General features: G+C 45.2%; 18 non-coding genes across 18 annotated transcripts; all 18 read right to left on the bottom strand.

The window, feature by feature from the left end:
• Positions 1-502: 502 nt before the first annotated feature.
• On the bottom strand, positions 503-693 carry LOC141158859 (U2 spliceosomal RNA). The gene has a single exon (XR_012248880.1). It is a non-coding gene; the product is annotated as a U2 spliceosomal RNA (small nuclear RNA).
• Positions 694-1,813: 1,120 nt separating this feature from the next.
• On the bottom strand, positions 1,814-2,004 carry LOC141158857 (U2 spliceosomal RNA). The gene has a single exon (XR_012248878.1). It is a non-coding gene; the product is annotated as a U2 spliceosomal RNA (small nuclear RNA).
• A 1,116-nt stretch (positions 2,005-3,120) lies between these two features.
• LOC141158856 (U2 spliceosomal RNA) lies at positions 3,121-3,311 on the bottom strand. The gene has a single exon (XR_012248877.1). It is a non-coding gene; the product is annotated as a U2 spliceosomal RNA (small nuclear RNA).
• Positions 3,312-4,427: 1,116 nt separating this feature from the next.
• Positions 4,428-4,618, bottom strand: LOC141158855 (U2 spliceosomal RNA). The gene has a single exon (XR_012248876.1). It is a non-coding gene; the product is annotated as a U2 spliceosomal RNA (small nuclear RNA).
• Positions 4,619-5,735: 1,117 nt separating this feature from the next.
• On the bottom strand, positions 5,736-5,926 carry LOC141158854 (U2 spliceosomal RNA). The gene has a single exon (XR_012248875.1). It is a non-coding gene; the product is annotated as a U2 spliceosomal RNA (small nuclear RNA).
• Positions 5,927-7,044: 1,118 nt separating this feature from the next.
• On the bottom strand, positions 7,045-7,235 carry LOC141158853 (U2 spliceosomal RNA). The gene has a single exon (XR_012248874.1). It is a non-coding gene; the product is annotated as a U2 spliceosomal RNA (small nuclear RNA).
• A 1,121-nt stretch (positions 7,236-8,356) lies between these two features.
• On the bottom strand, positions 8,357-8,547 carry LOC141158852 (U2 spliceosomal RNA). Its single transcript, XR_012248873.1, has one exon. It is a non-coding gene; the product is annotated as a U2 spliceosomal RNA (small nuclear RNA).
• A 1,119-nt stretch (positions 8,548-9,666) lies between these two features.
• On the bottom strand, positions 9,667-9,857 carry LOC141158851 (U2 spliceosomal RNA). The gene has a single exon (XR_012248872.1). It is a non-coding gene; the product is annotated as a U2 spliceosomal RNA (small nuclear RNA).
• A 1,117-nt stretch (positions 9,858-10,974) lies between these two features.
• LOC141158850 (U2 spliceosomal RNA) lies at positions 10,975-11,165 on the bottom strand. Its single transcript, XR_012248871.1, has one exon. It is a non-coding gene; the product is annotated as a U2 spliceosomal RNA (small nuclear RNA).
• A 1,117-nt stretch (positions 11,166-12,282) lies between these two features.
• On the bottom strand, positions 12,283-12,473 carry LOC141158849 (U2 spliceosomal RNA). The gene has a single exon (XR_012248870.1). It is a non-coding gene; the product is annotated as a U2 spliceosomal RNA (small nuclear RNA).
• A 1,111-nt stretch (positions 12,474-13,584) lies between these two features.
• Positions 13,585-13,775, bottom strand: LOC141158848 (U2 spliceosomal RNA). The gene has a single exon (XR_012248869.1). It is a non-coding gene; the product is annotated as a U2 spliceosomal RNA (small nuclear RNA).
• A 1,117-nt stretch (positions 13,776-14,892) lies between these two features.
• Positions 14,893-15,083, bottom strand: LOC141158846 (U2 spliceosomal RNA). Its single transcript, XR_012248867.1, has one exon. It is a non-coding gene; the product is annotated as a U2 spliceosomal RNA (small nuclear RNA).
• A 1,123-nt stretch (positions 15,084-16,206) lies between these two features.
• LOC141159626 (U2 spliceosomal RNA) lies at positions 16,207-16,397 on the bottom strand. The gene has a single exon (XR_012249629.1). It is a non-coding gene; the product is annotated as a U2 spliceosomal RNA (small nuclear RNA).
• A 1,117-nt stretch (positions 16,398-17,514) lies between these two features.
• LOC141158845 (U2 spliceosomal RNA) lies at positions 17,515-17,705 on the bottom strand. The gene has a single exon (XR_012248866.1). It is a non-coding gene; the product is annotated as a U2 spliceosomal RNA (small nuclear RNA).
• Positions 17,706-18,823: 1,118 nt separating this feature from the next.
• On the bottom strand, positions 18,824-19,014 carry LOC141160079 (U2 spliceosomal RNA). Its single transcript, XR_012250066.1, has one exon. It is a non-coding gene; the product is annotated as a U2 spliceosomal RNA (small nuclear RNA).
• A 1,118-nt stretch (positions 19,015-20,132) lies between these two features.
• On the bottom strand, positions 20,133-20,323 carry LOC141159607 (U2 spliceosomal RNA). The gene has a single exon (XR_012249610.1). It is a non-coding gene; the product is annotated as a U2 spliceosomal RNA (small nuclear RNA).
• Positions 20,324-21,438: 1,115 nt separating this feature from the next.
• Positions 21,439-21,629, bottom strand: LOC141159606 (U2 spliceosomal RNA). Its single transcript, XR_012249609.1, has one exon. It is a non-coding gene; the product is annotated as a U2 spliceosomal RNA (small nuclear RNA).
• A 1,115-nt stretch (positions 21,630-22,744) lies between these two features.
• On the bottom strand, positions 22,745-22,935 carry LOC141160078 (U2 spliceosomal RNA). The gene has a single exon (XR_012250065.1). It is a non-coding gene; the product is annotated as a U2 spliceosomal RNA (small nuclear RNA).
• Between the last annotated feature and the right edge of the window lie 149 nt (positions 22,936-23,084).

Genomic DNA, 23,084 nt, shown 5'->3' with positions numbered 1-23,084 from the left:
GAGGGAGACAACGTTTCAGAAAAGGCATTGTAGCAAACCAAAAAAGAAATTTTAAGCGCAGCAGAGTAACCAGCTCACATACCTGTTAGCTCAGGTGAGTTTAAAAGGCTGCTGTTGATAACAAGGGCATTTGCTAAATAGATGGTGTGTGTGCAACAATATACTGAAAGGTCAATTATATTGTGCAGCTTATCTCACCACCTGTAGTTATTTAGGTGAAAGCTCCAAAATGCTTGCCTAATATGTCTGTTTATCCAAAAGGAAGTATAGAGGGAGAGCTAGATAGATAGCATTGCATTACATTACATGGCAATGCAATGCACAGTTGCTGAAGTTGAACCAAAATGAGCTTGTCATCTGGCTTCTGCAACTTTTAACATGAAAAATCCAATGAGGAGAAGAAAAGCAAAGCCAAAGAGTCCATCCCAAAATCCGACAAACAAGCCAAATGAACAAAAAGCATTGAATTCAATTCTTTCTGATTTTAGAAACTGCATTAAAGAAGGGGTGCACCGGTCCTGGAGATACTGCAATACCAGGTCAATGCGTGGAGTGGACAGAGCAAGCTCTTTTTCCATCTCCCTGTTCTAAAAATCCATTTAATATATGGTCCCCAGATAGGGGACGTATCAGATATTAAACTGATAAGAACAGATACTACACTTGATCTTAGCCAAAAGGCCGAGAAGCGATAACCAGAATTGGTTTCCGACTACGGTGCCACCCAAGGATTCTGAAAAGTCCATTTGTGGAGATGGCCACCTGGACTCTCGTTAAGAAGACATGCTGTCAACCTCTAGATCCCTCACATGCCTGCACTTTTCGGCTTGCTGCTGCTGCAATCCACGCGTTTTAGATCTGCATAACTCCACCTCTTTTAGCACAGTACCCTCAACCCCCGGCTGTTCCCACCCGCCTCAACACCGTTGGAAGGGAGGAGAACCAATTAAGGCGGGGGGGGGGGGGGGTGGAACGAGCAGCTGTCTACCCTTAGCAGGAGGGTTGCTGATTAATTACCTCTCCTGCTGCTGCTGCTGCTGGCTGTCCAGCAGCAGACTGAAGGTGGCTGCTGCTGTGCGCAGGTATATAAAGGCTCAGAGCCTATTATGACACGCGCAGCCAGCGTTCCATTGCCACATTCCGTCTACTGCAGGCGGGATACCTGGATGGCTGAATGTCACTGAGAAGCTCACAGAGACCGCCATAAGCAACAGTTTAAAAGAATGCCACAGACTAATCAACCAAACTTTTTGGGTTGGTTTCTCTTTTATAGTCTGCAGGCATTAAATGAAAGAAGTCAGTGTTCCAGCAGAGGGAGACAACGTTTCAGAAAAGGCATTGTAGCAAACCAAAAAAGAAATTTTAAGCGCAGCAGAGTAACCAGCTCACATACCTGTTAGCTCAGGTGAGTTTAAAAGGCTGCTGTTGATAACAAGGGCATTTGCTAAATAGATGGTGTGTGTGCAACAATATACTGAAAGGTCAATTATATTGTGCAGCTTATCTCACCACCTGTAGTTATTTAGGTGAAAGCTCCAAAATGCTTGCCTAATATGTCTGTTTATCCAAAAGGAAGTATAGAGGGAGAGCTAGATAGATAGCATTGCATTACATTACATGGCAATGCAATGCACAGTTGCTGAAGTTGAACCAAAATGAGCTTGTCATCTGGCTTCTGCAACTTTTAACATGAAAAATCCAATGAGGAGAAGAAAAGCAAAGCCAAAGAGTCCATCCCAAAATCCGACAAACAAGCCAAATGAACAAAAAGCATTGAATTCAATTCTTTCTGATTTTAGAAACTGCATTAAAGAAGGGGTGCACCGGTCCTGGAGATACTGCAATACCAGGTCAATGCGTGGAGTGGACAGAGCAAGCTCTTTTTCCATCTCCCTGTTCTAAAAATCCATTTAATATATGGTCCCCAGATAGGGGACGTATCAGATATTAAACTGATAAGAACAGATACTACACTTGATCTTAGCCAAAAGGCCGAGAAGCGATAACCAGAATTGGTTTCCGACTACGGTGCCACCCAAGGATTCTGAAAAGTCCATTTGTGGAGATGGCCACCTGGACTCCCGTTAAGAAAACATGCTGTCAACCTCTAGATCCCTCACATGCCTGCACTTTTCGGCTTGCTGCTGCTGCAATCCACGCGTTTTAGATCTGCATAACTCCACCTCTTTTAGCACAGTACCCTCAACCCCCGGCTGTTCCCACCCGCCTCAACACCATTGGAAGGGAGGAGAACCAATTAAGGCGGGGGGGGGGGTGGAACGAGCAGCTGTCTACCCTTAGCAGGAGGGTTGCTGATTAATTACCTCTCCTGCTGCTGCTGCTGCTGGCTGTCCAGCAGCAGACTGAAGGTGGCTGCTGCTGTGCGCAGGTATATAAAGGCTCAGAGCCTATTATGACACGCGCAGCCAGCGTTCCATTGCCACATTCCGTCTACTGCAGGCGGGATACCTGGATGGCTGAATGTCACTGAGAAGCTCACAGAGACCGCCATAAGCAACAGTTTAAAAGAATGCCACAGACTAATCAACCAAACTTTTTGGGTTGGTTTCTCTTTTATAGTCTGCAGGCATTAAATGAAAGAAGTCAGTGTTCCAGCAGAGGGAGACAACGTTTCAGAAAAGGCATTGTAGCAAACCAAAAAAGAAATTTTAAGCGCAGCAGAGTAACCAGCTCACATACCTGTTAGCTCAGGTGAGTTTAAAAGGCTGCTGTTGATAACAAGGGCATTTGCTAAATTGATGGTGTGTGTGCAACAATATACTGAAAGGTCAATTATATTGTGCAGCTTATCTCACCACCTGTAGTTATTTAGGTGAAAGCTCCAAAATGCTTGCCTAATATGTCTGTTTATCCAAAAGGAAGTATAGAGGGAGAGCTAGATAGATAGCATTGCATTACATTACATGGCAATGCAATGCACAGTTGCTGAAGTTGAACCAAAATGAGCTTGTCATCTGGCTTCTGCAACTTTTAACATGAAAAATCCAATGAGGAGAAGAAAAGCAAAGCCAAAGAGTCCATCCCAAAATCCGACAAACAAGCCAAATGAACAAAAAGCATTGAATTCAATTCTTTCTGATTTTAGAAACTGCATTAAAGAAGGGGTGCACCGGTCCTGGAGATACTGCAATACCAGGTCAATGCGTGGAGTGGACAGAGCAAGCTCTTTTTCCATCTCCCTGTTCTAAAAATCCATTTAATATATGGTCCCCAGATAGGGGACGTATCAGATATTAAACTGATAAGAACAGATACTACACTTGATCTTAGCCAAAAGGCCGAGAAGCGATAACCAGAATTGGTTTCCGACTACGGTGCCACCCAAGGATTCTGAAAAGTCCATTTGTGGAGATGGCCACCTGGACTCCCGTTAAGAAGACATGCTGTCAACCTCTAGATCCCTCACATGCCTGCACTTTTCGGCTTGCTGCTGCTGCAATCCACGCGTTTTAGATCTGCATAACTCCACCTCTTTTAGCACAGTACCCTCAACCCCCGGCTGTTCCCACCCGCCTCAACACCGTTGGAAGGGAGGAGAACCAATTAAGGTGGGGGGGGGGGTGGAACGAGCAGCTGTCTACCCTTAGCAGGAGGGTTGCTGATTAATTACCTCTCCTGCTGCTGCTGCTGCTGGCTGTCCAGCAGCAGACTGAAGGTGGCTGCTGCTGTGCGCAGGTATATAAAGGCTCAGAGCCTATTATGACACGCGCAGCCAGCGTTCCATTGCCACATTCCGTCTACTGCAGGCGGGATACCTGGATGGCTGAATGTCACTGAGAAGCTCACAGAGACCGCCATAAGCAACAGTTTAAAAGAATGCCACAGACTAATCAACCAAACTTTTTGGGTTGGTTTCTCTTTTATAGTCTGCAGGCATTAAATGAAAGAAGTCAGTGTTCCAGCAGAGGGAGACAACGTTTCAGAAAAGGCATTGTAGCAAACCAAAAAAGAAATTTTAAGCGCAGCAGAGTAACCAGCTCACATACCTGTTAGCTCAGGTGAGTTTAAAAGGCTGCTGTTGATAACAAGGGCATTTGCTAAATAGATGGTGTGTGTGCAACAATATACTGAAAGGTCAATTATATTGTGCAGCTTATCTCACCACCTGTAGTTATTTAGGTGAAAGCTCCAAAATGCTTGCCTAATATGTCTGTTTATCCAAAAGGAAGTATAGAGGGAGAGCTAGATAGATAGCATTGCATTACATTACATGGCAATGCAATGCACAGTTGCTGAAGTTGAACCAAAATGAGCTTGTCATCTGGCTTCTGCAACTTTTAACATGAAAAATCCAATGAGGAGAAGAAAAGCAAAGCCAAAGAGTCCATCCCAAAATCCGACAAACAAGCCAAATGAACAAAAAGCATTGAATTCAATTCTTTCTGATTTTAGAAACTGCATTAAAGAAGGGGTGCACCGGTCCTGGAGATACTGCAATACCAGGTCAATGCGTGGAGTGGACAGAGCAAGCTCTTTTTCCATCTCCCTGTTCTAAAAATCCATTTAATATATGGTCCCCAGATAGGGGACGTATCAGATATTAAACTGATAAGAACAGATACTACACTTGATCTTAGCCAAAAGGCCGAGAAGCGATAACCAGAATTGGTTTCCGACTACGGTGCCACCCAAGGATTCTGAAAAGTCCATTTGTGGAGATGGCCACCTGGACTCCCGTTAAGAAGACATGCTGTCAACCTCTAGATCCCTCACATGCCTGCACTTTTCGGCTTGCTGCTGCTGCAATCCACGCGTTTTAGATCTGCATAACTCCACCTCTTTTAGCACAGTACCCTCAACCCCCGGCTGTTCCCACCCGCCTCAACACCGTTGGAAGGGATAAGAACCAATTAAGGCGGGGGGGGGGGGTGGAACGAGCAGCTGTCTACCCTTAGCAGGAGGGTTGCTGATTAATTACCTCTCCTGCTGCTGCTGCTGCTGGCTGTCCAGCAGCAGACTGAAGGTGGCTGCTGCTGTGCGCAGGTATATAAAGGCTCAGAGCCTATTATGACACGCGCAGCCAGCGTTCCATTGCCACATTCCGTCTACTGCAGGCGGGATACCTGGATGGCTGAATGTCACTGAGAAGCTCACAGAGACCGCCATAAGCAACAGTTTAAAAGAATGCCACAGACTAATCAACCAAACTTTTTGGGTTGGTTTCTCTTTTATAGTCTGCAGGCATTAAATGAAAGAAGTCAGTGTTCCAGCAGAGGGAGACAACGTTTCAGAAAAGGCATTGTAGCAAACCAAAAAAGAAATTTTAAGCGCAGCAGAGTAACCAGCTCACATACCTGTTAGCTCAGGTGAGTTTAAAAGGCTGCTGTTGATAACAAGGGCATTTGCTAAATAGATGGTGTGTGTGCAACAATATACTGAAAGGTCAATTATATTGTGCAGCTTATCTCACCACCTGTAGTTATTTAGGTGAAAGCTCCAAAATGCTTGCCTAATATGTCTGTTTATCCAAAAGGAAGTATAGAGGGAGAGCTAGATAGATAGCATTGCATTACATTACATGGCAATGCAATGCACAGTTGCTGAAGTTGAACCAAAATGAGCTTGTCATCTGGCTTCTGCAACTTTTAACATGAAAAATCCAATGAGGAGAAGAAAAGCAAAGCCAAAGAGTCCATCCCAAAATCCGACAAACAAGCCAAATGAACAAAAAGCATTGAATTCAATTCTTTCTGATTTTAGAAACTGCATTAAAGAAGGGGTGCACCGGTCCTGGAGATACTGCAATACCAGGTCAATGCGTGGAGTGGACAGAGCAAGCTCTTTTTCCATCTCCCTGTTCTAAAAATCCATTTAATATATGGTCCCCAGATAGGGGACGTATCAGATATTAAACTGATAAGAACAGATACTACACTTGATCTTAGCCAAAAGGCCGAGAAGCGATAACCAGAATTGGTTTCCGACTACGGTGCCACCCAAGGATTCTGAAAAGTCCATTTGTGGAGATGGCCACCTGGACTCCCGTTAAGAAGACATGCTGTCAACCTCTAGATCCCTCACATGCCTGCACTTTTCGGCTTGCTGCTGCTGCAATCCACGCGTTTTAGATCTGCATAACTCCACCTCTTTTAGCACAGTACCCTCAACCCCCGGCTGTTCCCACCCGCCTCAACACCGTTGGAAGGGAGGAGAAACAATTAAGGCGGGGGGGGGGGGGTGGAACGAGCAGCTGTCTACCCTTAGCAGGAGGGTTGCTGATTAATTACCTCTCCTGCTGCTGCTGCTGCTGGCTGTCCAGCAGCAGACTGAAGGTGGCTGCTGCTGTGCGCAGGTATATAAAGGCTCAGAGCCTATTATGACACGCGCAGCCAGCGTTCCATTGCCACATTCCGTCCACTGCAGGCGGGATACCTGGATGGCTGAATGTCACTGAGAAGCTCACAGAGACCGCCATAAGCAACAGTTTAAAAGAATGCCACAGACTAATCAACCAAACTTTTTGGGTTGGTTTCTCTTTTATAGTCTGCAGGCATTAAATGAAAGAAGTCAGTGTTCCAGCAGAGGGAGACAACGTTTCAGAAAAGGCATTGTAGCAAACCAAAAAAGAAATTTTAAGCGCAGCAGAGTAACCAGCTCACATACCTGTTAGCTCAGGTGAGATTAAAAGGCTGCTGTTGATAACAAGGGCATTTGCTAAATAGATGGTGTGTGTGCAACAATATACTGAAAGGTCAATTATATTGTGCAGCTTATCTCACCACCTGTAGTTATTTAGGTGAAAGCTTCAAAATGCTTGCCTAATATGTCTGTTTATCCAAAAGGAAGTATAGAGGGAGAGCTAGATAGATAGCATTGCATTACATTACATGGCAATGCAATGCACAGTTGCTGAAGTTGAACCAAAATGAGCTTGTCATCTGGCTTCTGCAACTTTTAACATGAAAAATCCAATGAGGAGAAGAAAAGCAAAGCCAAAGAGTCCATCCCAAAATCCGACAAACAAGCCAAATGAACAAAAAGCATTGAATTCAATTCTTTCTGATTTTAGAAACTGCATTAAAGAAGGGGTGCACCGGTCCTGGAGATACTGCAATACCAGGTCAATGCGTGGAGTGGACAGAGCAAGCTCTTTTTCCATCTCCCTGTTCTAAAAATCCATTTAATATATGGTCCCCAGATAGGGGACGTATCAGATATTAAACTGATAAGAACAGATACTACACTTGATCTTAGCCAAAAGGCCGAGAAGCGATAACCAGAATTGGTTTCCGACTACGGTGCCACCCAAGGATTCTGAAAAGTCCATTTGTGGAGATGGCCACCTGGACTCCCGTTAAGAAGACATGCTGTCAACCTCTAGATCCCTCACATGCCTGCACTTTTCGGCTTGCTGCTGCTGCAATCCACGCGTTTTAGATCTGCATAACTCCACCTCTTTTAGCACAGTACCCTCAACCCCCGGCTGTTCCCACCCGCCTCAACACCGTTGGAAGGGAGGAGAACCAATTAAGGCGGGGGGGGGGGGGTGGAACGAGCAGCTGTCTACCCTTAGCAGGAGGGTTGCTGATTAATTACCTCTCCTGCTGCTGCTGCTGCTGCTGGCTGTCCAGCAGCAGACTGAAGGTGGCTGCTGCTGTGCGCAGGTATATAAAGGCTCAGAGCCTATTATGACACGCGCAGCCAGCGTTCCATTGCCACATTCCGTCTACTGCAGGCGGGATACCTGGATGGCTGAATGTCACTGAGAAGCTCACAGAGACCGCCATAAGCAACAGTTTAAAAGAATGCCACAGACTAATCAACCAAACTTTTTGGGTTGGTTTCTCTTTTATAGTCTGCAGGCATTAAATGAAAGAAGTCAGTGTTCCAGCAGAGGGAGACAACGTTTCAGAAAAGGCATTGTAGCAAACCAAAAAAGAAATTTTAAGCGCAGCAGAGTAACCAGCTCACATACCTGTTAGCTCAGGTGAGTTTAAAAGGCTGCTGTTGATAACAAGGGCATTTGCTAAATAGATGGTGTGTGTGCAACAATATACTGAAAGGTCAATTATATTGTGCAGCTTATCTCACCACCTGTAGTTATTTAGGTGAAAGCTCCAAAATGCTTGCCTAATATGTCTGTTTATCCAAAAGGAAGTATAGAGGGAGAGCTAGATAGATAGCATTGCATTACATTACATGGCAATGCAATGCACAGTTGCTGAAGTTGAACCAAAATGAGCTTGTCATCTGGCTTCTGCAACTTTTAACATGAAAAATCCAATGAGGAGAAGAAAAGCAAAGCCAAAGAGTCCATCCCAAAATCCGACAAACAAGCCAAATGAACAAAAAGCATTGAATTCAATTCTTTCTGATTTTAGAAACTGCATTAATGAAGGGGTGCACCGGTCCTGGAGATACTGCAATACCAGGTCAATGCGTGGAGTGGACAGAGCAAGCTCTTTTTCCATCTCCCTGTTCTAAAAATCCATTTAATATATGGTCCCCAGATAGGGGACGTATCAGATATTAAACTGATAAGAACAGATACTACACTTGATCTTAGCCAAAAGGCCGAGAAGCGATAACCAGAATTGGTTTCCGACTACGGTGCCACCCAAGGATTCTGAAAAGTCCATTTGTGGAGATGGCCACCTGGACTCCCGTTAAGAAGACATGCTGTCAACCTCTAGATCCCTCACATGCCTGCACTTTTCGGCTTGCTGCTGCTGCAATCCACGCGTTTTAGATCTGCATAACTCCACCTCTTTTAGCACAGTACCCTCAACCCCCGGCTGTTCCCACCCGCCTCAACACCGTTGGAAGGGAGGAGAACCAATTAAGGCGGGGGGGGGGGTGGAACGAGCAGCTGTCTACCCTTAGCAGGAGGGTTGCTGATTAATTACCTCTCCTGCTGCTGCTGCTGCTGCTGGCTGTCCAGCAGCAGACTGAAGGTGGCTGCTGCTGTGCGCAGGTATATAAAGGCTCAGAGCCTATTATGACACGCGCAGCCAGCGTTCCATTGCCACATTCCGTCTACTGCAGGCGGGATACCTGGATGGCTGAATGTCACTGAGAAGCTCACAGAGACCGCCATAAGCAACAGTTTAAAAGAATGCCACAGACTAATCAACCAAACTTTTTGGGTTGGTTTCTCTTTTATAGTCTGCAGGCATTAAATGAAAGAAGTCAGTGTTCCAGCAGAGGGAGACAACGTTTCAGAAAAGGCATTGTAGCAAACCAAAAAAGAAATTTTAAGCGCAGCAGAGTAACCAGCTCACATACCTGTTAGCTCAGGTGAGTTTAAAAGGCTGCTGTTGATAACAAGGGCATTTGCTAAATAGATGGTGTGTGTGCAACAATATACTGAAAGGTCAATTATATTGTGCAGCTTATCTCACCACCTGTAGTTATTTAGGTGAAAGCTCCAAAATGCTTGCCTAATATGTCTGTTTATCCAAAAGGAAGTATAGAGGGAGAGCTAGATAGATAGCATTGCATTACATTACATGGCAATGCAATGCACAGTTGCTGAAGTTGAACCAAAATGAGCTTGTCATCTGGCTTCTGCAACTTTTAACATGAAAAATCCAATGAGGAGAAGAAAAGCAAAGCCAAAGAGTCCATCCCAAAATCCGACAAACAAGCCAAATGAACAAAAAGCATTGAATTCAATTCTTTCTGATTTTAGAAACTGCATTAAAGAAGGGGTGCACCGGTCCTGGAGATACTGCAATACCAGGTCAATGCGTGGAGTGGACAGAGCAAGCTCTTTTTCCATCTCCCTGTTCTAAAAATCCATTTAATATATGGTCCCCAGATAGGGGACGTATCAGATATTAAACTGATAAGAACAGATACTACACTTGATCTTAGCCAAAAGGCCGAGAAGCGATAACCAGAATTGGTTTCCGACTACGGTGCCACCCAAGGATTCTGAAAAGTCCATTTGTGGAGATGGCCACCTGGACTCCCGTTAAGAAGACATGCTGTCAACCTCTAGATCCCTCACATGCCTGCACTTTTCGGCTTGCTGCTGCTGCAATCCACGCGTTTTAGATCTGCATAACTCCACCTCTTTTAGCACAGTACCCTCAACCCCCGGCTGTTCCCACCCGCCTCAACACCGTTGGAAGGGAGGAGAACCAATTAAGGCGGGGGGGGGGGGTGGAACGAGCAGCTGTCTACCCTTAGCAGGAGGGTTGCTGATTAATTACCTCTCCTGCTGCTGCTGCTGCTGGCTGTCCAGCAGCAGACTGAAGGTGGCTGCTGCTGTGCGCAGGTATATAAAGGCTCAGAGCCTATTATGACACGCGCAGCCAGCGTTCCATTGCCACATTCCGTCTACTGCAGGCGGGATACCTGGATGGCTGAATGTCACTGAGAAGCTCACAGAGACCGCCATAAGCAACAGTTTAAAAGAATGCCACAGACTAATCAACCAAACTTTTTGGGTTGGTTTCTCTTTTATAGTCTGCAGGCATTAAATGAAAGAAGTCAGTGTTCCAGCAGAGGGAGACAACGTTTCAGAAAAGGCATTGTAGCAAACCAAAAAAGAAATTTTAAGCGCAGCAGAGTAACCAGCTCACATACCTGTTAGCTCAGGTGAGTTTAAAAGGCTGCTGTTGATAACAAGGGCATTTGCTAAATAGATGGTGTGTGTGCAACAATATACTGAAAGGTCAATTATATTGTGCAGCTTATCTCACCACCTGTAGTTATTTAGGTGAAAGCTCCAAAATGCTTGCCTAATATGTCTGTTTATCCAAAAGGAAGTATAGAGGGAGAGCTAGATAGATAGCATTGCATTACATTACATGGCAATGCAATGCACAGTTGCTGAAGTTGAACCAAAATGAGCTTGTCATCTGGCTTCTGCAACTTTTAACATGAAAAATCCAATGAGGAGAAGAAAAGCAAAGCCAAAGAGTCCATCCCAAAATCCGACAAACAAGCCAAATGAACAAAAAGCATTGAATTCAATTCTTTCTGATTTTAGAAACTGCATTAAAGAAGGGGTGCACCGGTCCTGGAGATACTGCAATACCAGGTCAATGCGTGGAGTGGACAGAGCAAGCTCTTTTTCCATCTCCCTGTTCTAAAAATCCATTTAATATATGGTCCCCAGATAGGGGACGTATCAGATATTAAACTGATAAGAACAGATACTACACTTGATCTTAGCCAAAAGGCCGAGAAGCGATAACCAGAATTGGTTTCCGACTACGGTGCCACCCAAGGATTCTGAAAAGTCCATTTGTGGAGATGGCCACCTGGACTCCCGTTAAGAAGACATGCTGTCAACCTCTAGATCCCTCACATGCCTGCACTTTTCGGCTTGCTGCTGCTGCAATCCACGCGTTTTAGATCTGCATAACTCCACCTCTTTTAGCACAGTACCCTCAACCCCCGGCTGTTCCCACCCGCCTCAACACCGTTGGAAGGGAGGAGAACCAATTAAGGCGGGGGGGGGGGGTGGAACGAGCAGCTGTCTACCCTTAGCAGGAGGGTTGCTGATTAATTACCTCTCCTGCTGCTGCTGCTGCTGGCTGTCCAGCAGCAGACTGAAGGTGGCTGCTGCTGTGCGCAGGTATATAAAGGCTCAGAGCCTATTATGACACGCGCAGCCAGCGTTCCATTGCCACATTCCGTCTACTGCAGGCGGGATACCTGGATGGCTGAATGTCACTGAGAAGCTCACAGAGACCGCCATAAGCAACAGTTTAAAAGAATGCCACAGACTAATCAACCAAACTTTTTGGGTTGGTTTCTCTTTTATAGTCTGCAGGCATTAAATGAAAGAAGTCAGTGTTCCAGCAGAGGGAGACAACGTTTCAGAAAAGGCATTGTAGCAAACCAAAAAAGAAATTTTAAGCGCAGCAGAGTAACCAGCTCACATACCTGTTAGCTCAGGTGAGTTTAAAAGGCTGCTGTTGATAACAAGGGCATTTGCTAAATAGATGGTGTGTGTGCAACAATATACTGAAAGGTCAATTATATTGTGCAGCTTATCTCACCACCTGTAGTTATTTAGGTGAAAGCTCCAAAATGCTTGCCTAATATGTCTGTTTATCCAAAAGGAAGTATAGAGGGAGAGCTAGATAGATAGCATTGCATTACATTACATGGCAATGCAATGCACAGTTGCTGAAGTTGAACCAAAATGAGCTTGTCATCTGGCTTCTGCAACTTTTAACATGAAAAATCCAATGAGGAGAAGAAAAGCAAAGCCAAAGAGTCCATCCCAAAATCCGACAAACAAGCCAAATGAACAAAAAGCATTGAATTCAATTCTTTCTGATTTTAGAAACTGCATTAAAGAAGGGGTGCACCGGTCCTGGAGATACTGCAATACCAGGTCAATGCGTGGAGTGGACAGAGCAAGCTCTTTTTCCATCTCCCTGTTCTAAAAATCCATTTAATATATGGTCCCCAGATAGGGGACGTATCAGATATTAAACTGATAAGAACAGATACTACACTTGATCTTAGCCAAAAGGCCGAGAAGCGATAACCAGAATTGGTTTCCGACTACGGTGCCACCCAAGGATTCTGAAAAGTCCATTTGTGGAGATGGCCACCTGGACTCCCGTTAAGAAGACATGCTGTCAACCTCTAGATCCCTCACATGCCTGCACTTTTCGGCTTGCTGCTGCTGCAATCCACGCGTTTTAGATCTGCATAACTCCACCTCTTTTAGCACAGTACCCTCAACCCCCGGCTGTTCCCACCCGCCTCAACACCGTTGGAAGGGAGGAGAACCAATTAAGGCGGGGGGGGGGTGGAACGAGCAGCTGTCTACCCTTAGCAGGAGGGTTGCTGATTAATTACCTCTCCTGCTGCTGCTGCTGGCTGTCCAGCAGCAGACTGAAGGTGGCTGCTGCTGTGCGCAGGTATATAAAGGCTCAGAGCCTATTATGACACGCGCAGCCAGCGTTCCATTGCCACATTCCGTCTACTGCAGGCGGGATACCTGGAATGCTGAATGTCACTGAGAAGCTCACAGAGACCGCCATAAGCAACAGTTTAAAAGAATGCCACAGACTAATCAACCAAATTTTTGGGTTGGTTTCTCTTTTATAGTCTGCAGGCATTAAATGAAAGAAGTCAGTGTTCCAGCAGAGGGAGACAACGTTTCAGAAAAGGCATTGTAGCAAACCAAAAAAGAAATTTTAAGCGCAGCAGAGTAACCAGCGCACATACCTGTTAGCTCAGGTGAGTTTAAAAGGCTGCTGTTGATAACAAGGGCATTTGCTAAATAGATGGTGTGTGTGCAACAATATACTGAAAGGTCAATTATATTGTGCAGCTTATCTCACCACCTGTAGTTATTTAGGTGAAAGCTCCAAAATGTTTGCCTAATATGTCTGTTTATCCAAAAGGAAGTATAGAGGGAGAGCTAGATAGATAGCATTGCATTACATTACATGGCAATGCAATGCACAGTTGCTGAAGTTGAACCAAAATGAGCTTGTCATCTGGCTTCTGCAACTTTTAACATGAAAAATCCAATGAGGAGAAGAAAAGCAAAGCCAAAGAGTCCATCCCAAAATCCGACAAACAAGCCAAATGAACAAAAAGCATTGAATTCAATTCTTTCTGATTTTAGAAACTGCATTAAAGAAGGGGTGCACCGGTCCTGGAGATACTGCAATACCAGGTCAATGCGTGGAGTGGACAGAGCAAGCTCTTTTTCCATCTCCCTGTTCTAAAAATCCATTTAATATATGGTCCCCAGATAGGGGACGTATCAGATATTAAACTGATAAGAACAGATACTACACTTGATCTTAGCCAAAAGGCCGAGAAGCGATAACCAGAATTGGTTTTCCGACTACGGTGCCACCCAAGGATTCTGAAAAGTCCATTTGTGGAGATGGCCACCTGGACTCCCGTTAAGAAGACATGCTGTCAACCTCTAGATCCCTCACATGCCTGCACTTTTCGGCTTGCTGCTGCTGCAATCCACGCGTTTTAGATCTGCATAACTCCACCTCTTTTAGCACAGTACCCTCAACCCCCGGCTGTTCCCACCCGCCTCAACACCGTTGGAAGGGAGGAGAACCAATTAAGGCGGGGGGGGGGGTGGAACGAGCAGCTGTCTACCCTTAGCAGGAGGGTTGCTGATTAATTACCTCTCCTGCTGCTGCTGCTGCTGGCTGTCCAGCAGCAGACTGAAGGTGGCTGCTGCTGTGCGCAGGTATATAAAGGCTCAGAGCCTATTATGACACGCGCAGCCAGCGTTCCATTGCCACATTCCGTCTACTGCAGGCGGGATACCTGGATGGCTGAATGTCACTGAGAAGCTCACAGAGACCGCCATAAGCAACAGTTTAAAAGAATGCCACAGACTAATCAACCAAACTTTTTGGGTTGGTTTCTCTTTTATAGTCTGCAGGCATTAAATGAAAGAAGTCAGTATTCCAGCAGAGGGAGACAACGTTTCAGAAAAGGCATTGTAGCAAACCAAAAAAGAAATTTTAAGCGCAGCAGAGTAACCAGCTCACATACCTGTTAGCTCAGGTGAGTTTAAAAGGCTGCTGTTGATAACAAGGGCATTTGCTAAATAGATGGTGTGTGTGCAACAATATACTGAAAGGTCAATTATATTGTGCAGCTTATCTCACCACCTGTAGTTATTTAGGTGAAAGCTCCAAAATGCTTGCCTAATATGTCTGTTTATCCAAAAGGAAGTATAGAGGGAGAGCTAGATAGATAGCATTGCATTACATTACATGGCAATGCAATGCACAGTTGCTGAAGTTGAACCAAAATGAGCTTGTCATCTGGCTTCTGCAACTTTTAACATGAAAAATCCAATGAGGAGAAGAAAAGCAAAGCCAAAGAGTCCATCCCAAAATCCGACAAACAAGCCAAATGAACAAAAAGCATTGAATTCAATTCTTTCTGATTTTAGAAACTGCATTAAAGAAGGGGTGCACCGGTCCTGGAGATACTGCAATACCAGGTCAATGCGTGGAGTGGACAGAGCAAGCTCTTTTTCCATCTCCCTGTTCTAAAAATCCATTTAATATATGGTCCCCAGATAGGGGACGTATCAGATATTAAACTGATAAGAACAGATACTACACTTGATCTTAGCCAAAAGGCCGAGAAGCGATAACCAGAATTGGTTTCCGACTACGGTGCCACCCAAGGATTCTGAAAAGTCCATTTGTGGAGATGGCCACCTGGACTCCCGTTAAGAAGACATGCTGTCAACCTCTAGATCCCTCACATGCCTGCACTTTTCGGCTTGCTGCTGCTGCAATCCACGCGTTTTAGATCTGCATAACTCCACCTCTTTTAGCACAGTACCCTCAACCCCCGGCTGTTCCCACCCGCCTCAACACCGTTGGAAGGGAGGAGAACCAATTAAGGCGGGGGGGTGGGGGGGTGGAACGAGCAGCTGTCTACCCTTAGCAGGAGGGTTGCTGATTAATTACCTCTCCTGCTGCTGCTGCTGCTGCTGGCTGTCCAGCAGCAGACTGAAGGTGGCTGCTGCTGTGCGCAGGTATATAAAGGCTCAGAGCCTATTATGACACGCGCAGCCAGCGTTCCATTGCCACATTCCGTCTACTGCAGGCGGGATACCTGGATGGCTGAATGTCACTGAGAAGCTCACAGAGACCGCCATAAGCAACAGTTTAAAAGAATGCCACAGACTAATCAACCAAACTTTTTGGGTTGGTTTCTCTTTTATAGTCTGCAGGCATTAAATGAAAGAAGTCAGTGTTCCAGCAGAGGGAGACAACGTTTCAGAAAAGGCATTGTAGCAAACCAAAAAAGAAATTTTAAGCGCAGCAGAGTAACCAGCTCACATACCTGTTAGCTCAGGTGAGTTTAAAAGGCTGCTGTTGATAACAAGGGCATTTGCTAAATAGATGGTGTGTGTGCAACAATATACTGAAAGGTCAATTATATTGTGCAGCTTATCTCACCACCTGTAGTTATTTAGGTGAAAGCTCCAAAATGCTTGCCTAATATGTCTGTTTATCCAAAAGGAAGTATAGAGGGAGAGCTAGATAGATAGCATTGCATTACATTACATGGCAATGCAATGCACAGTTGCTGAAGTTGAACCAAAATGAGCTTGTCATCTGGCTTCTGCAACTTTTAACATGAAAAATCCAATGAGGAGAAGAAAAGCAAAGCCAAAGAGTCCATCCCAAAATCCGACAAACAAGCCAAATGAACAAAAAGCATTGAATTCAATTCTTTCTGATTTTAGAAACTGCATTAAAGAAGGGGTACACCGGTCCTGGAGATACTGCAATACCAGGTCAATGCGTGGAGTGGACAGAGCAAGCTCTTTTTCCATCTCCCTGTTCTAAAAATCCATTTAATATATGGTCCCCAGATAGGGGACGTATCAGATATTAAACTGATAAGAACAGATACTACACTTGATCTTAGCCAAAAGGCCGAGAAGCGATAACCAGAATTGGTTTCCGACTACGGTGCCACCCAAGGATTCTGAAAAGTCCATTTGTGGAGATGGCCACCTGGACTCCCGTTAAGAAGACATGCTGTCAACCTCTAGATCCCTCACATGCCTGCACTTTTCGGCTTGCTGCTGCTGCAATCCACGCGTTTTAGATCTGCATAACTCCACCTCTTTTAGCACAGTACCCTCAACCCCCGGCTGTTCCCACCCGCCTCAACACCGTTGGAAGGGAGGAGAACCAATTAAGGCGGGGGGGGGTGGAACGAGCAGCTGTCTACCCTTAGCAGGAGGGTTGCTGATTAATTACCTCTCCTGCTGCTGCTGCTGCTGCTGGCTGTCCAGCAGCAGACTGAAGGTGGCTGCTGCTGTGCGCAGGTATATAAAGGCTCAGAGCCTATTATGACACGCGCAGCCAGCGTTCCATTGCCCCATTCCGTCTACTGCAGGCGGGATACCTGGATGGCTGAATGTCACTGAGAAGCTCACAGAGACCGCCATAAGCAACAGTTTAAAAGAATGCCACAGACTAATCAACCAAACTTTTTGGGTTGGTTTCTCTTTTATAGTCTGCAGGCATTAAATGAAAGAAGTCAGTGTTCCAGCAGAGGGAGACAACGTTTCAGAAAAGGCATTGTAGCAAACCAAAAAAGAAATTTTAAGCGCAGCAGAGTAACCAGCTCACATACCTGTTAGCTCAGGTGAGTTTAAAAGGCTGCTGTTGATAACAAGGGCATTTGCTAAATAGATGGTGTGTGTGCAACAATATACTGAAAGGTCAATTATATTGTGCAGCTTATCTCACCACCTGTAGTTATTTAGGTGAAAGCTCCAAAATGCTTGCCTAATATGTCTGTTTATCCAAAAGGAAGTATAGAGGGAGAGCTAGATAGATAGCATTGCATTACATTACATGGCAATGCAATGCACAGTTGCTGAAGTTGAACCAAATTGAGCTTGTCATCTGGCTTCTGCAACTTTTAACATGAAAAATCCAATGAGGAGAAGAAAAGCAAAGCCAAAGAGTCCATCCCAAAATCCGACAAACAAGCCAAATGAACAAAAAGCATTGAATTCAATTCTTTCTGATTTTAGAAACTGCATTAAAGAAGGGGTGCACCGGTCCTGGAGATACTGCAATACCAGGTCAATGCGTGGAGTGGACAGAGCAAGCTCTTTTTCCATCTCCCTGTTCTAAAAATCCATTTAATATATGGTCCCCAGATAGGGGACGTATCAGATATTAAACTGATAAGAACAGATACTACACTTGATCTTAGCCAAAAGGCCGAGAAGCGATAACCAGAATTGGTTTCCGACTACGGTGCCACCCAAGGATTCTGAAAAGTCCATTTGTGGAGATGGCCACCTGGACTCCCGTTAAGAAGACATGCTGTCAACCTCTAGATCCCTCACATGCCTGCACTTTTCGGCTTGCTGCTGCTGCAATCCACGCGTTTTAGATCTGCATAACTCCACCTCTTTTAGCACAGTACCCTCAACCCCCAGCTGTTCCCACCCGCCTCAACACCGTTGGAAGGGAGGAGAACCAATTAAGGCGGGGGGGGGGGGGTGGAACGAGCAGCTGTCTACCCTTAGCAGGAGGGTTGCTGATTAATTACCTCTCCTGCTGCTGCTGCTGCTGGCTGTCCAGCAGCAGACTGAAGGTGGCTGCTGCTGTGCGCAGGTATATAAAGGCTCAGAGCCTATTATGACACGCGCAGCCAGCGTTCCATTGCCACATTCCGTCTACTGCAGGCGGGATACCTGGATGGCTGAATGTCACTGAGAAGCTCACAGAGACCGCCATAAGCAACAGTTTAAAAGAATGCCACAGACTAATCAGCCAAACTTTTTGGGTTGGTTTCTCTTTTATAGTCTGCAGGCATTAAATGAAAGAAGTCAGTGTTCCAGCAGAGGGAGACAACGTTTCAGAAAAGGCATTGTAGCAAACCAAAAAAGAAATTTTAAGCGCAGCAGAGTAACCAGCTCACATACCTGTTAGCTCAGGTGAGTTTAAAAGGCTGCTGTTGATAACAAGGGCATTTGCTAAATAGATGGTGTGTGTGCAACAATATACTGAAAGGTCAATTATATTGTGCAGCTTATCTCACCACCTGTAGTTATTTAGGTGAAAGCTCCAAAATGCTTGCCTAATATGTCTGTTTATCCAAAAGGAAGTATAGAGGGAGAGCTAGATAGATAGCATTGCATTACATTACATGGCAATGCAATGCACAGTTGCTGAAGTTGAACCAAAATGAGCTTGTCATCTGGCTTCTGCAACTTTTAACATGAAAAATCCAATGAGGAGAAGAAAAGCAAAGCCAAAGAGTCCATCCCAAAATCCGACAAACAAGCCAAATGAACAAAAAGCATTGAATTCAATTCTTTCTGATTTTAGAAACTGCATTAAAGAAGGGGTGCACCGGTCCTGGAGATACTGCAATACCAGGTCAATGCGTGGAGTGGACAGAGCAAGCTCTTTTTCCATCTCCCTGTTCTAAAAATCCATTTAATATATGGTCCCCAGATAGTTTACGTATCAGATATTAAACTGATAAGAACAGATACTACACTTGATCTTAGCCAAAAGGCCGAGAAGCGATAACCAGAATTGGTTTCCGACTACGGTGCCACCCAAGGATTCTGAAAAGTCCATTTGTGGAGATGGCCACCTGGACTCCCGTTAAGAAGACATGCTGTCAACCTCTAGATCCCTCACATGCCTGCACTTTTCGGCTTGCTGCTGCTGCAATCCACGCGTTTTAGATCTGCATAACTCCACCTCTTTTAGCACAGTACCCTCAACCCCCGGCTGTTCCCACCCGCCTCAACACCGTTGGAAGGGAGGAGAACCAATTAAGGCGGGGGGGGGGGGGTGGAACGAGCAGCTGTCTACCCTTAGCAGGAGGGTTGCTGATTAATTACCTCTCCTGCTGCTGCTGCTGCTGGCTGTCCAGCAGCAGACTGAAGGTGGCTGCTGCTGTGCGCAGGTATATAAAGGCTCAGAGCCTATTATGACACGCGCAGCCAGCGTTCCATTGCCACATTCCGTCTACTGCAGGCGGGATACCTGGATGGCTGAATGTCACTGAGAAGCTCACAGAGACCGCCATAAGCAACAGTTTAAAAGAATGCCACAGACTAATCAACCAAACTTTTTGGGTTGGTTTCTCTTTTATAGTCTGCAGGCATTAAATGAAAGAAGTCAGTGTTCCAGCAGAGGGAGACAACGTTTCAGAAAAGGCATTGTAGCAAACCAAAAAAGAAATTTTAAGCGCAGCAGAGTAACCAGCTCACATACCTGTTAGCTCAGGTGAGTTTAAAAGGCTGCTGTTGATAACAAGGGCATTTGCTAAATAGATGGTGTGTGTGCAACAATATACTGAAAGGTCAATTATATTGTGCAGCTTATCTCACCACCTGTAGTTATTTAGGTGAAAGCTCCAAAATGCTTGCCTAATATGTCTGTTTATCCAAAAGGAAGTATAGAGGGAGAGCTAGATAGATAGCATTGCATTACATTACATGGCAATGCAATGCACAGTTGCTGAACTTGAACCAAAATGAGCTTGTCATCTGGCTTCTGCAACTTTTAACATGAAAAATCCAATGAGGAGAAGAAAAGCAAAGCCAAAGAGTCCATCCCAAAATCCGACAAACAAGCCAAATGAACAAAAAGCATTGAATTCAATTCTTTCTGATTTTAGAAACTGCATTAAAGAAGGGGTGCACCGGTCCTGGAGATACTGCAATACCAGGTCAATGCGTGGAATGGACAGAGCAAGCTCTTTTTCCATCTCCCTGTTCTAAAAATCCATTTAATATATGGTCCCCAGATAGGGGACGTATCAGATATTAAACTGATAAGAACAGATACTACACTTGATCTTAGCCAAAAGGCCGAGAAGCGATAACCAGAATTGGTTTCCGACTACGGTGCCACCCAAGGATTCTGAAAAGTCCATTTGTGGAGATGGCCACCTGGACTCCCGTTAAGAAGACATGCTGTCAACCTCTAGATCCCTCACATGCCTGCACTTTTCGGCTTGCTGCTGCTGCAATCCACGCGTTTTAGATCTGCATAACTCCACGTCTTTTAGCACAGTACCCTCAACCCCCGGCTGTTCCCACCCGCCTCAACACCGTTGGAAGGGAGGAGAACCAATTAAGGCGGGGGGGGGGTGGAACGAGCAGCTGTCTACCCTTAGCAGGAGGGTTGCTGATTAATTACCTCTCCTGCTGCTGCTGCTGCTGGCTGTCCAGCAGCAGACTGAAGGTGGCTGCTGCTGTGCGCAGGTATATAAAGGCTCAGAGCCTATTATGACACGCGCAGCCAGCGTTCCATTGCCACATTCCGTCTACTGCAGGCGGGATACCTGGATGGCTGAATGTCACTGAGAAGTTCACAGAGACCGCCATAAGCAACAGTTTAAAAGAATGCCACAGACTAATCAACCAAACTTTTTGGGTTGGTTTCTCTTTTATAGTCTGCAGGCATTAAATGAAAGAAGTCAGTGTTCCAGCAGAGGAAGACAACGTTTCAGAAAAGGCATTGTAGCAAACCAAAAAAGAAATTTTAAGCGCAGCAGAGTAACCAGCTCACATACCTGTTAGCTCAGGTGAGTTTAAAAGGCTGCTGTTGATAACAAGGGCATTTGCTAAATAGATGGTGTGTGTGCAACAATATACTGAAAGGTCAATTATATTGTGCAGCTTATCTCACCACCTGTAGTTATTTAGGTGAAAGCTCCAAAATGCTTGCCTAATATGTCTGTTTATCCAAAAGGAAGTATAGAGGGAGAGCTAGATAGATAGCATTGCATTACATTACATGGCAATGCAATGCACAGTTGCTGAAGTTGAACCAAAATGAGCTTGTCATCTGGCTTCTGCAACTTTTAACATGAAAAATCCAATGAGGAGAAGAAAAGCAAAGCCAAAGAGTCCATCCCAAAATCCGACAAACAAGCCAAATGAACAAAAAGCATTGAATTCAATTCTTTCTGATTTTAGAAACTGCATTAAAGAAGGGGTGCACCGGTCCTGGAGATACTGCAATACCAGGTCAATGCGTGGAATGGACAGAGCAAGCTCTTTTTCCATCTCCCTGTTCTAAAAATCCATTTAATATATGGTCCCCAGATAGGGGACGTATCAGATATTAAACTGATAAGAACAGATACTACACTTGATCTTAGCCAAAAGGCCGAGAAGCGATAACCAGAATTGGTTTCCGACTACGGTGCCACCCAAGGATTCTGAAAAGTCCATTTGTGGAGATGGCCACCTGGACTCCCGTTAAGAAGACATGCTGTCAACCTCTAGATCCCTCACATGCCTGCACTTTTCGGCTTGCTGCTGCTGCAATCCACGCGTTTTAGATCTGCATAACTCCACCTCTTTTAGCACAGTACCCTCAACCCCCGGCTGTTCCCACCCGCCTCAACACCGTTGGAAGGGAGGAGAACCAATTAAGGCGGGGGGGGGGTGGAACGAGCAGCTGTCTACCCTTAGCAGGAGGGTTGCTGATTAATTACCTCTCCTGCTGCTGCTGCTGCTGGCTGTCCAGCAGCAGACTGAAGGTGGCTGCTGCTGTGCGCAGGTATATAAAGGCTCAGAGCCTATTATGACACGCGCAGCCAGCGTTCCATTGCCACATTCCGTCTACTGCAGGCGGGATACCTGGATGGCTGAATGTCACTGAGAAGTTCACAGAGACCGCCATAAGCAACAGTTTAAAAGAATGCCACAGACTAATCAGCCAAACTTTTTGGGTTGGTTTCTCTTTTATAGTCTGCAGGCATTAAATGAAAGAAGTCAGTGTTCCAGCAGAGGGAGACAACGTTTCAGAAAAGGCATTGTAGCAAACCAAAAAAGAAATTTTAAGCGCAGCAGAGTAACCAGCTCACATACCTGTTAGCTCAGGTGAGTTTAAAAGGCTGCTGTTGATAACAAGGGCATTTGCTAAATAGATGGTGTGTGTGCAACAATATACTGAAAGGTCAATTATATTGTGCAGCTTATCTCACCACCTGTAGTTATTTAGGTGAAAGCTCCAAAATGCTTGCCTAATATGTCTGTTTATCCAAAAGGAAGTATAGAGGGAGAGCTAGATAGATAGCATTGCATTACATTACATGGCAATGCAATGCACAGTTGCTGAAGTTGAACCAAAATGAGCTTGTCATCTGGCTTCTGCAACTTTTAACATGAAAAATCCAATGAGGAGAAGAAAAGCAAAGCCAAAGAGTCCATCCCAAAATCCGACAAACAAGCCAAATGAACAAAAAGCATTGAATTCAATTCTTTCTGATTTTAGAAACTGCATTAAAGAAGGGGTGCACCGGTCCTGGAGATACTGCAATACCAGGTCAATGCGTGGAGTGGACAGAGCAAGCTCTTTTTCCATCTCCCTGTTCTAAAAATCCATTTAATATATGGTCCCCAGATAGTTTACGTATCAGATATTAAACTGATAAGAACAGATACTACACTTGATCTTAGCCAAAAGGCCGAGAAGCGATAACCAGAATTGGTTTCCGACTACGGTGCCACCCAAGGATTCTGAAAAGTCCATTTGTGGAGATGGCCACCTGGACTCCCGTTAAGAAGACATGCTGTCAACCTCTAGATCCCTCACATGCCTGCACTTTTCGGCTTGCTGCTGCTGCAA

This window comes from Phyllobates terribilis, unplaced genomic scaffold (assembly GCF_046119375.1).
Source record: "Phyllobates terribilis strain yellow unplaced genomic scaffold, ASM4611937v1 Scaffold_8__6_contigs__length_399053987, whole genome shotgun sequence".
Taxonomy (NCBI): Eukaryota; Metazoa; Chordata; class Amphibia; order Anura; family Dendrobatidae; genus Phyllobates; species Phyllobates terribilis.
The sequence above is the reverse complement of the archived record's forward strand: the minus strand, read 5'-3'. Positions and strand labels throughout refer to the sequence as shown.